Here is a 12,559-nt window from a genome sequence, read left to right as displayed (position 1 = left end):
CAGTCTGTGCAGTCACACTACTTGGGATCAAATCCCAGCTTTACTATTTGTGGGATCTTGGGAAAATTAACCTCTTTTGCCTCAGTTTCCTCATCACTAAAAAGAGGATGTAAAAGAATTAGAATCATAATATAAATATACAACATTGGTTGCTTCTGACCTACTTCATGGGAGAAGATATTTGTAAATTATATATCCGATAAGGGTTTAATATCCAAAATATATTTTAAAAACTCTGACAGCTCAAATTTTTTTTTAAATCTGATTTAAAAATGAATAGAGAATGTGAAGAGACTTTTCTCCAAAGAGGACATACAGATGGCCAGCAGACACATGAGAAGATGCTCAACATCACACTAATCATCAGGAAAATACAAATCAAAACCACAGTGAGATATCACCTCACCCCTGTCAGAATGACTCATCAATAAATACAAAAATAACTGTTAGCAAGGATGTGGAGAAAAGGGAACCCTCATGCACTGTTGGTGGGATTGCAAATTGGTACAGCTACTATGGAAAACAGCATGGAGGTTCCTCAAAAAATTAAAAATAGAACTACCATAAGACTCAGCAATTCCACTTCTGGGTATTTATATGAAGAAATCCAAAACACTAAATAAAAAAGATACATGTACCCCTACGTTCATTGCAATATTATTTATAATAGCCAAGATATGGAAGCAAACCTAGGTGTCCATCAATAGACGACTGGATAAAGAAGACTCCTGTGATAGGAAGCAAGAGTTTCAATGAGATACTGTGCTCCTGCATTTTTCATTCTGTTAAAAGAAAGATCTATTACTTCCAGGGTAGTATTACCTTTTAGTACATCAGCCCAAAACACCATTCCATCACGTTATTTTATTGCAGCTTTTGTTCAGATACAATGTATCACATAACTGCTTTATACCACAGTTTCTTAGATCATGCTGACATATGTGTAGTTCAACAAACAAGGCTATGATTATTTTTTAACCTGTGACTTGGGTGAACTGTGGACTCTTGCTCTTCACTGTATAGTATAGAGCAGTTTAGGTTTATTCCTTTGATTGTTTGGTATTGAATTAGGACTGTAGCAAATGGTATCACACTTTGCATTCCCAGATCACAGTCACCCAGATATACTAACTTCTCTAAGGATGAATTAATTTGTAGCATGGCAGCAAAAACATTCCACCTTTGTTTTCAATCTTGTTTCCAGTCATTCTTAGGTATTCCAGAGTTGTATTCTTATGTAGTTACTTTAGCAAACAATTCTCCACCTTCAGGCCCAATATCACTAAACATAAGGTTTAAGTAAATGAGACTGTATTGTTTCATCAATATATGGATCCTTCTCTAAAATTCTGGAAAGAAGCCAAAAATCTTCACCTGTTACCCTTCCAACTGGTATTAAGTGATTGTTACCAGCAATGTTTAATGTGATTCCTTCCAATTCCTTATCAATGTCTTCATCCACTCCTTGGAGTATATGCAATATAAAAGGATTAATTTTCTGGGGCTTTTCCATATGTAGAATTATTATAATGTCCCTGGAGACTGACAATAGGCTCCGGAGCTTCCTTCAGGACAACCTATTGCGGAAAAGGAGGACCTGCTGCTGGGACTTGGGGCTCTCCCCCTGTCCACGTTTGGGGGGACACCCCAAAGTTCTGGCCACAGCTGGGGTTGCTGGGACATCCTCCCGCTTCACTGCCTCCAGCTTGCTCGGAGGACTCGGCGGCGCGACCCTGCAGCTCCAGCTCCAGTTCTTTGTACCTTCCTTGCAGGCCAGGCCAGCCCGGAAGGACATACCATTTCTTACCCCTATGGTGGGCCACAGCCCAGGAGCGAGTCTGGAGGAGTGGAGGTGGGACACCAGGACTTGGCTAAGGTGGCCTCCTCCTGGCTTTGCCACATGTGCCTCTTACCCTGCGGACCAAGTGGCTGATAATTTTTTCTTTTAAAAGGAATTTTAAAAACTTAATATTAGTATTTATCTCATCAGGTTATTTGCATATGGATACACTTGTCAAATATTTGGTCCAGGACCTGGAACATAGGAGATATGTGATAAATGTTACTTACCATTATTATTACTAGTAATTATTAACAAGATGTGATGAATTGCATGTGTAAGTCCCTCCAAATTGTATGTTGAAATCCCAACCCCCATTGGGAAGGTATTAAGAGACGGGGCCTTTGGGAGGTAATTTGGCATGAGGGCAGAGTCCTCATAATGGGATTAGCACCCTTTTTTAAGAGGAGACAGGAGAGAGCTTGCTTCCTTTCAGTCTGTTCCCTGCCAGCTGAGGGTACAAGCAGATGTCCATTCTGCAAACCAGAAAGCAGGACCTCACTAGATATCAGAGCTGCCAGAACCTTGATCTTGGACTTCCTAGTCTCCAGAACTATGAGAAATAAATTTGTGTTCTTTAAGCCACTCAGTTTTCTGTGATAGTAGTCAGAAATGACTAATATACCAGGTTATTGGTGTTATATAGCACTGGAATCAAAGCCACTTTGGGGAACAGATCCAAGGTCCTTCCACTGAGGTGACCAGTGAAGCGCCATATATTTTACGGACATACCACTAATATAATATGAAAATAGTTATTTAAATATAACCCTCAAATTCCCCCATTCTTTTATGTGATTAGATAAATTTATATTGAAAAAAAAAGCCTTTCAAATAAAACTGAAAGCTGTAACTGAATTCTGCTATTTAAGTGCTATTGTTAGACAAAGTGGAGAGAAAGGTACTTTAGGGAGCCAATAAAACATGGCAGGAGTATGACACTGCGCAATTGACCAAGGTCATCAGCAGTGGTGTCTTTTATCTCATTGTGCCAGAGAACCATGGACCTGCTACAGAAATTAACATACCCACACACTTGATTTTTCAACATGCTGTATCAATGCCACCTATTAACTGTTGAACATCGAAGTGACAGGTGAGGGACATTACACTGAGATGAGGCTAAGTGCCTCATCAAACCACAACCCAAATGTATGCTATGAGTTGTAGGTAAGTTGCAGGCATTCAGAACTAGATGGACCTTGGCAGCCAATGCCCCAATTCTTAAATCCCTTCTACAGCAAAACTGCCAAGTTTGATATAGTCCCATTTATTTATTTTAGCTTTTACGTCCCTTGCCTTTGAGGTCAATTTCATAAAATCCTCTTTGAACCCAAGATAGATGATTGGATAAAAAAGATGTGGTATATATACACAATGGAATACTACTCTGCCGTAAGAAAAGATGAAATAGTACCATTTGTGACAACATGGATGTCTTGAGATTATTATGCTAAGTGTAATAAGTCAGACAGAAAAAGTGGATAACCATATGATTTCACTGATATGTGGGATATAAAACTGAAAACAACAAAGGAATAAGACAAACAAAGAAAGAAACAAATACTCATAGACACAGACAATAGTTTAGTGGTTACCAGACGGTAAGAGAGGGGGTGGTAGATGAGGGTAAACAGGAACAAATATATGGTGATGGAAAGAGAACTGACTCTGGGTGGTGAACACACAATGATATACAGATGATGTATTACAGAATTGTACACCTGAAACCTATATAAATTTACTAACCATCGCCACCCCAATAAATTAAAAAAAAAAAAAACTACCCAGTATCCTGCCTGGAAAGTTAAAAGGCTCCTGAGGCGAATGCAGGAAAGTGGAGTAATAACCAGCAGGGAAGACAAAAGAAAACTTCCAGGATTTTCTGAAACTTTCAGGTGTCTCCTTGGAGACATGCAGTTATAGGTGTTGCTAAGCAGAGACTTCAAGCCTTCCGTAACCTTAGACACAGCATCAGGAACCACAGCCAACCCTCTGAGAATGTGCCCTAGGTTTAAATTTCAGCTCCACCCTTTAACTTAGTTGGGTGGCCTAAACTCTCTAAGCGCTAGTTTCTTCATCTATTAGATAAGGCTATTAAGAGTCTGATGTCATGGTGTTTTTGTGAGGATTAACTATAATATGCTAATAATCCTTGGAAAGCACTTAGCCCTTTGCCCATCATACAGTAAGTATTCATTAAATGTTAGTTATTATCGTTATGCTCAATAGTAGAAGCCACACACTCATTGACTTATAACATGAACTATAGTAGACTCTTCAAGTCAGTCACAATTGCTCAAAAATTTTACACTGTCAAATAGTTTTACCTTAGTGCAACTGAAACCACTGACAGAGAAATCTGAAAGTAATGTCACTTCTCCCTACTGAGCTCCCAGGTGAGCTGAGATGGGAATGCCCCTCTCTCTCCTGCCCAAGGATTCCCACAGCACTTTTGTAAAAAGTGACAGTTCCAGGATAGAAAAACAAAACAATCATCTACTTACCTGGGAAGGATAGCCACATAGGAGGCCAATAAGGCAGCTTGCCTGACATAGGAAATATAAAATCACCCCCAGTATATTTGTTTATAGGTTGTTTTCATTTGGAAATATTGGTTTCAGTTGCCTTAAGTGAAACACATTTGCTTTTAGCCTACTTCTTCTCCCATTCCAGATCTGTTATTGGGCATGAATCTATACAGCCAGCCCCATAAAATCTCAAATTGGGAAAGGATCTTAGAGAATTTCTAGTTCAACCTCTTTATATTACAGATGATGAAACAGAGGCATGAAGAGATTGAATGGGTTGCCCATTTCATTTATTAGAGGTGGGGGAAATTGAAGCACATGAAGATTGATTTTAGCCAAGGTACAAAAAGACTAAATGCTTTGCTAGTTATTAGTATGGAGAATGACTGACTCTCAGTTAGTGCTCTGCATACAGGATAAAACCCTATTCCTGACTACCAAGAGTGAGCAATTTAATGACAAACAAACCGTGCCAAAATGGTCACGGCCACTTTGTTTACCTTCAACCACCATAGGATGCCAGGTAATACCAGCATGCTAATTAGTCCTGTCCATCTGGCTAATGCAGTCTTCACAATTTATAATCCAAAGCCTTTGGGCACAAAGACCTATTAACATGCTAATACACCTTCTTACTATTCTAGCTGCTTTTCAATTAGTAATTATCATAGACTGAGCCAATGAGAGGCAATTTTTCCAAGTGATTAGAACCTTGGAAATCATAGCCACGCTCGTTGCTGATTAACATTCCTTGGTTTTGGCAGTTAGCATTTCTCACTCCAGCAATTACTCTTGTGGGCTCAGTTGGAGGTTTGGGGCCATGGAAACCCAAGCCTATTCAATGGCCAATGACTATTTTCAGAAAATATAATTATGACATATGGATATGAGAACTTGATTCACTTAACAAAATATTGGGTTGTGACTTTTCTGACAACCCAATATTATAGCAAAACATTTGTTTCCACTCTAAAAGGCATTCTGGGGGCATTTGCAGAAATTTGAATAGAAATGTATATAAAATGATACTTTTGAGTTACTACTGATCATCTTAAGAGTGACAATGGCCTTATGGTATGTAAGATGGATGCTGAAGTATTTAGGGGTGAAATGTCATAATGTCTGCAACTTACATCCAAATGGGATAGCAATAAGTGATAGATAGGTAGGTGGGTAGGTAGGTAGGTGGGTGTATAAATAGATAGGTAATAGCAATTTTGGCAAAATGTTAAAAATATTTTTGTTTCAAATAGAACTATTAGTTTACCACCCTGAGGGAAGATCTATACTACATTTCCAGAAAACTGTTCATCTACTTGAAACATCATATTAATAACCAATATTTGAATTGTGTGACTCCTTCCACTTGCCAATCTTTTTCTCTCTTTCTCCCTAAATTGTTAAGAATTGGGGTTTAAAATGAAAAAAGCTTTTAAAAATTTGAAACATTTTAATGCCTTATATATCTTGGTACAACTATCTGTTGGACTATAGATATTTAAAAGTTACTATGAAGACAATGTTCCCACAACCAAGGTGGCCATATTCTAGTGACATAGCCCCAGTCTTCAGCTGCTTCAAAAATGCCCACTGATGTGAATATAAATGCTTCTTTGACATCTTAGCCACACATATATCACGTCTTATGCTTTACTTCAGAATCACTGTCACCTTTATTTGGTTTTAGTCACTCAAGTTCAACCAACAATATCATATTTGAAAATGTGCCTCATATAGCTATAAATATAGGTAACTTTATACTTTCTTTTAAAATTCATTTTAAAATCAACATAATTAACTAGTTTGAATATGGTGGTCGAACTAATAGTAACAGTAAGTCTATCTGCCATAAAAATTTTAAATGTGAACCATTAGACAAGTATGCAAATAAATTATACCCTACAACCCCAAAAGAACCGTAAGGAAGTACTATCAAATTTGTCAAGCTTTTGTCTAAATTTTTCTGGTGATGTTAAAGATGGAATCCTAACCTAAAAGCAACCACTGAATAATGATTAGAGTAGTAAATATTAAACATTCATTGAGACATCAAAACACCATAGCTGACATTTCATATGCAGTATAAATCCTCCTAATATCTTGCCATTGATAAGACAAGCATGAAGCCACATCAGTGCTTTACAATGTTGTAGCTATTTTGGAAACAGCCCATTTTTCATTTAATAGCAAATTAAGCAGGCTTTTCAGAGGACTAAATGTCAATAAATAAAATGTAAAATGTCACATTATATATTCATCCACATATTTTATGGCACTAATTTTTTTTCCTTTATTTTTTTCTGAAAGAAAATGAAAGCAGTAATATACACACACACATGCACACTAGCCATTTGACCTGATTCACATAGTCCTTTCATTTTAAATAGAAATGATGCTTCCACCCTGCCCACAAAAAATTTATATATATACATATATATATGTATATATATATATACATATGTATATATATATATATATATATATATATATATATATATTCTAGTTGACAAAAGCCAAAATCTGCAATTCCAACAATATTATGTCAACATGTTAATTTAATGAATATTAAAAAAAGAGCAGCTATGAATGTCCTAAGCCAAATATCTGACCTAATAAAATAATCATTGAGTCAAATTAGAAAAATGTGATAAATATGTTTTCCTTTGACATTCATACAAACCTGCATTTGTTAGAGAATGCTGACTCTGTATAGAACACTATATTTATGATTTCTTTTATTGTGGAAATGAGCTAGAAAAGAATAAGAATAACCAGGATGGAGAGACAAGTGCGTGAAAACATTGGAAACAGAGAAGTACAAAATTGGTGAAGTCAAAAGAATTTTGACTCAGTGACTTTTGACATGTAATCCTTGATTTTTTCCTCCTTACCACAGAATGATATTCTGATAATCCAAATAATTGCAAAGATTCAAGATCCATTTGCTTGAGCAAGACTTTATCTCCTGCATTTTCTGAATTTTTGTTTGTTTTTGCTTCTTCTTGCAAAAATCTTCTTTAAAACAAAAGCAACCTTTTGAATTTAAGATGAAATCTTAATGTATTAAATGCTAATGTATTAGGTGGTTATAAAATTGCAATACTATCAACCCTAGCAATAATGAATCCCCATGGTCTCTGATTTCATGAGGAACCTGACATATCATCAAAAAAAATGAAGACACATAATCAAATGTCATTGTTAATGATATTCAATTATTCCACCTGTGACCTAAGCTATTACAACTATCACCTTATAATTGCAACTCATCCATTGGGAAAGCCAACTTCAGACATTATAATAGCTTAAAGGTCACTTGGAAAGAATGCAATTATAACAAAATTTTGTGATAGTAATGGAAATGAATTCATTTTTTATACCTGGTCCCAGATGATATTTGTTCTTTAAAGAATAAATCATAGAATATGAGTTAAATATATTATATTTACAGTGTGTTTTCTATCCCTCACACATTTTGGGGGGAAAAAAATCAAGAAGAAATTTTCTTTACATAAGTCTTCTCCCTGGCAACGTTTTTTCTCCTCTAAACAGCAGCTGCCATCAGCGAGTGCCATGGGACCTCTTATGCATTTGCAGAGATGAAGTCAGTTTCCTTTCCCATTCTTGCCCTGCCTCTCACCCCTCTCTTTCCTCTTGGACTTAGAGTTGCCGTGCTCTCAGGCTTCCTGTTTTCCTCCAATAACAAGGGAAGAAAGGGCTGTGGTCATAAAGCAGTTCCCTGTTCTTTATTAGCCTAAACAAATTTCCTGGTATTTTTTTTAATCACCTAAATCCATGCTGGAAATAAAAAAAGAAATAAAACTTAGGAATAAATGATACCACTGAATCATATTTGGATCCCTGTTACCATTGCTTAAGAGCTTTCTATGTGCCAACCACTGTGCTAGGTGCTTTACACACATTTAATTTAGGTCATCTGCTTCTTTTTTTCTCTCGGTTTGATTTTCACACTCAAAAATGTTCATATAAAGTTGTCTTACATTGAGAAATTGATAAGAAAGAGAGAAACATGAGGATACCTGAATCCAAATTACTTTGCTGGCAATTACTGCATGACTCTAAGGGACTGGTATTTACACGTGGAGGTAAGAATTCAAAAGGAGGAGGCATGGGAATAGATGAGTCAGAGGAAGACCAGGAGCCCCTGAACCTCCCCTGAGTCCCAAATTAGGGCACAGAATCAGAAGAAGAGTAACTCTTGCCATGGTGATGAGGCTAAAGCAAGTCTAACACAAACTGCCAGTCAAAGAAGAAGGGGAAAGAACAGGGTAGGTGATGACAGATGGTGAGTTATGGAGCCCAAACAGTAGGTTAGGAGACACAGAAATTCAAAGTCCTAGAGAAGTGGGCACAGGCAGGAGTAGTCCGGCTGGCCCTGAGTACAGAATGCCAAGGCCTGCTACAGCTGTTTCTCTCCTTCTTCCAATCAATTTCACTGTTTTCTCTAATGGAGTAACTGAACTTAGAAATTGTTTTATTTTATAAAGAATGAAAAAACTACTGTTAGAATGAGATAGGAATTTTGGCACCTCGGTTTCCAGAAAAGAAGGGCTGAGGGATTTTTTTTAACTCTTTAAGAAAGAATAAAAGTGATAGATAGATAGATAGATATATAGATAGATAGATAGATAGATAGATAGATAGATAGATACATGATAAATAGATAGATAGATCTTTAAAAAAAATTGATGCAAAAATCTATGCCCTTTTTGTACATTCAAAACACTGGCAAAATAATTCAATATGTTGTTTATAAATGCATACAAGTTCAGACAATTAAGGTTATGAACTTTCCACAGTGTAAACTTTTATATGTGTATATAAAAGTATTAAAATAGACCATAGCAACAACTCCCCCCACACACACACACACACACACAGTGTTAACTTTCTTATAGACCATGTTTGTGTGGGAAAACAACTCTTCAAGTTTAGCCAACTAAGTTGCTGGGACAGAGGCATGGCAAGGGGGGTAACTAATTGGTCAAGTTGGTCATCAGACATTATTTAGATAAACATTTTCCTTTCGTATGTTTTCTTACAGATATGGTCTATTATTATTATCTTTTTCTTTTTCTAGCTCTATATTTTTGCTTTACCCCATATATGACTTTAAAAAAAAACAAAAACCATAGAATTAGGCTTATCACACGTATAGGGAAAAATCAGCCCAGCTTTCAAGAAAAAGTGATGGCCTTTATTTATTTATTTATTTATTTTTTACTAAGACTTCTCACAGTTTAGCTAAATCACACAAGTAGACATTGTCCTGTTTCAGGTGATTTCAATTTTCTAATGAGTAGTAACAGGTAACATTGGGACATAAATCATTTTATGACTTTTTTTTATCAATTCCCATTATCTATAACTAAAATTTTTAATTTAAATCTAATTAAAAGTAGCTTTATTGAGCAGTTGTTGAATCAAATTATAAAATACAATAGCTATGAAACATTCTTATGCCAAGAGCACTAGAAGGAAATGAGAACAGTGTTTGCTATCCTCGGTAAGACATGCCTCTGTCTAAATACACAAACAAAGCAATCTTTCTGGACTTTTTCAAAAGGGGCCTTTTTTGTCTTAATGTGTTGGGATGAGGATGAATTTCAGTGAACACGTTAACTGAAACATGCAGATTGGTCTAAGCATATAGACAAAGCCTGAATCTAGCACCAATTCTGTGATGGATGGAAGTTTTTACATTTGTTAAACTGCTCTGCCTTAATATCCTCATCCTTCTTAGAGCATCTCTCAGTGTCATCATGATCTATCAGAGAAAGTACAGTGACTACATAAATGACGGTAGCCATTAAGGTGAACTATATCAGAGAACAATGCCTTGAGGAAAGAACCATTTGCATTATACACGACCTTACACTCTGTTCTCTCCCTGAACCACAAAGGGAAGATGGATGTGCTTTGGTCAGATGAACAGTTTATGAGGCTTTTGTGCTATATAAAGAGACATCTTCGGGGCCTTTTGTATGTACATTGTAAAACCTTGAGATATTTTATGTTATAGCATACATATTTAATGTGATAATAAAAAAAAACCTTATTTGTTTCAAAGTCTCTTTTACCATTGCTTATATAACGAAACAGCTTGATGCTATTGGCTAAATTTTCGAAACTTTCATTATTCACGGCAGCAGTGGAAACATGCCCAACTTCCATAGATGTATAAATCAGATTCGAGCAGCAAATGACACAGTCAGGATGAGTAATATGACATCCATATGGAAGCACAGTGCCGGCAATTGAAGAAACCTTGTTTATAAGGCCCAGCAGGTTTCTTTAGTTCCAAATTGTTTCTAGAGTGAAATATTATTCTTTTTGTTTTAATCCTAAAAAAGGTTAAACTACAAGCCAATAACTGTTTAGTACATTGAACACAACAACATAAAACAGCAGGGGGCCCTTTTAATAAAAGACAGAAATAGTCCTAAGATAATAAGGTGAATTGATAAAATGTTTAAAATTCAGATCCCCAAATGGAAATTAACTTGAATGACATCAGATGTCATTTTACAATACATACAATGTAGACTACTTGAAGGTTTGCAAGTTAATCTCCATGATATCTGTTACTGATGGCAAAGATTTAGTCAGCAGAAACTACTGCTGTAAATAATATTCTAAGATCAGTATGAGGAAATTCTACAGAAATAAGAGCTATTGATAAATCTTTATGGATCCTGAAGTTTGCAATGTAAATAGTGGATTGGATATCAGGCAGCACATTATTTGATAGCCAAAGCACAACAAAGAAGTAAAACAATACATCAGTCTTGCTTAGTTTTACCCTAAAGTTAGCCCAAACTGATGTCTAAAACAAGTGTTCCTGAGTTATATTGTTAGGTGGATCACTTAAGACATACATTATCAGAAAAGATAAGAGTCTCAAGTGCTGTTTATACTACTGAGAAAAAATTGCTCCCAATATCATTCAAGTAAATGCCTTAATCAAAATATTTATCCAGAGACTTCCAGTAAGATGGCGAAATAGACAGACACTGTGCCGACTGCCTCCCAGGATCACACCAAAATTACAAATAATTTATAAGATATTCAACCGCGGAAGTTCCCTGGACACTAGATGAGCAGAACCTCTAAACGAAGGACTTAAAGAGGAAGCCACATGGAGTCTGGTAGGAGGGGCAGAGACAGAGAGGGTGAACCCCATGAGGGACACCTCAGCGGTGGGGAGGCTTCTCCGGTTGGGGGTGAGACCCTCCAGCCCCACACCGCACTCACCAGCCCAGAGTTACTTTGCTGGGAAGAGGAGATCTACAATAGCTAAAAGTATAAAATAGTGAGGACTCTCTTTGCTCAACTCGGTGAGGCTGAGAGCAGCTGGAGAACCAGTGGAGCCACCAAACTGACTCGCTCACTGGTAAGCACTCACCCAGTTCCTGATGGAGGGAGTAGCTTTGTGAGCGGGGCCCAGGAGCCTGCGGGAAGGACTGAACTGAGTCCCTTTGGTGCAGGAGTTGGGGGTTTTGGGGGTCATTGTTCCCCTGGTGTAGAGCTTGCACATGAGTAGTGCACAGGAGGGCGCCATTTCTTCATGGCTGGGCCCTCCCACAGAGGCTCAGGTCTGGGACTGCATTGGTCTGCTGGAATTGGCGCAGCAGTGCGTCTGTGTGTGCAGGCGCATGTGGCCTTGGATCCCCACCCTCCACACTGCTTGTGCTGCGTAGCCAGGGAAATGCCTGGCAGGGACACTCCTACTCCAACAGAAATCATAAAAAACAACCAGGTAGAACTAAAGAATACAATAACTGAAATGAAGAACACACTCGAAGGAATCACCAGTAGATTAGATAAAGCAGAGGATCGGATCAATGATTTAGAAGACAAAATAGCAAAAATCACCCAGTTGGAACAACAAAAAGAAAAAATAATAAAAAACAATGAAAATACTTTAAGAGACCTGTGGGGCAACATCATTTGCATCAACATTTGCATCATAGGAATACCAGAAGGACAAGAGAAGAAGCAAGGGATCGAGAATGTATGTGAAGAAATAATGACTGAGAACTTCCCTACCCTGGTGAAGGAAATCGACATACAAGGCCAGGAAGTGCAGAGAGTTGCAAACAAGCTGAACCCAAACAGGTCCACACCAAGACACATCATAGTAAAAATGGCAAAGGTTAAAGACAAA

The 12,559-nt window shown here is 37.2% G+C and overlaps 1 pseudogene; it reads right to left on the bottom strand.

Moving 5' to 3' along the window:
- Nucleotides 1-700: 700 nt before the first annotated feature.
- Nucleotides 701-12,559, bottom strand: part of LOC109383867 (leucine-rich repeat-containing protein 34 pseudogene) — a 181,690-nt pseudogene continuing 169,831 nt past the window's right edge.

This window comes from Hipposideros armiger, unplaced genomic scaffold, assembly GCF_001890085.2.
Source record: "Hipposideros armiger isolate ML-2016 unplaced genomic scaffold, ASM189008v1 scaffold_90, whole genome shotgun sequence".
Lineage (NCBI taxonomy): Eukaryota > Metazoa > Chordata > Mammalia > Chiroptera > Hipposideridae > Hipposideros > Hipposideros armiger.
The sequence above is the reverse complement of the archived record's forward strand: the minus strand, read 5'-3'. Positions and strand labels throughout refer to the sequence as shown.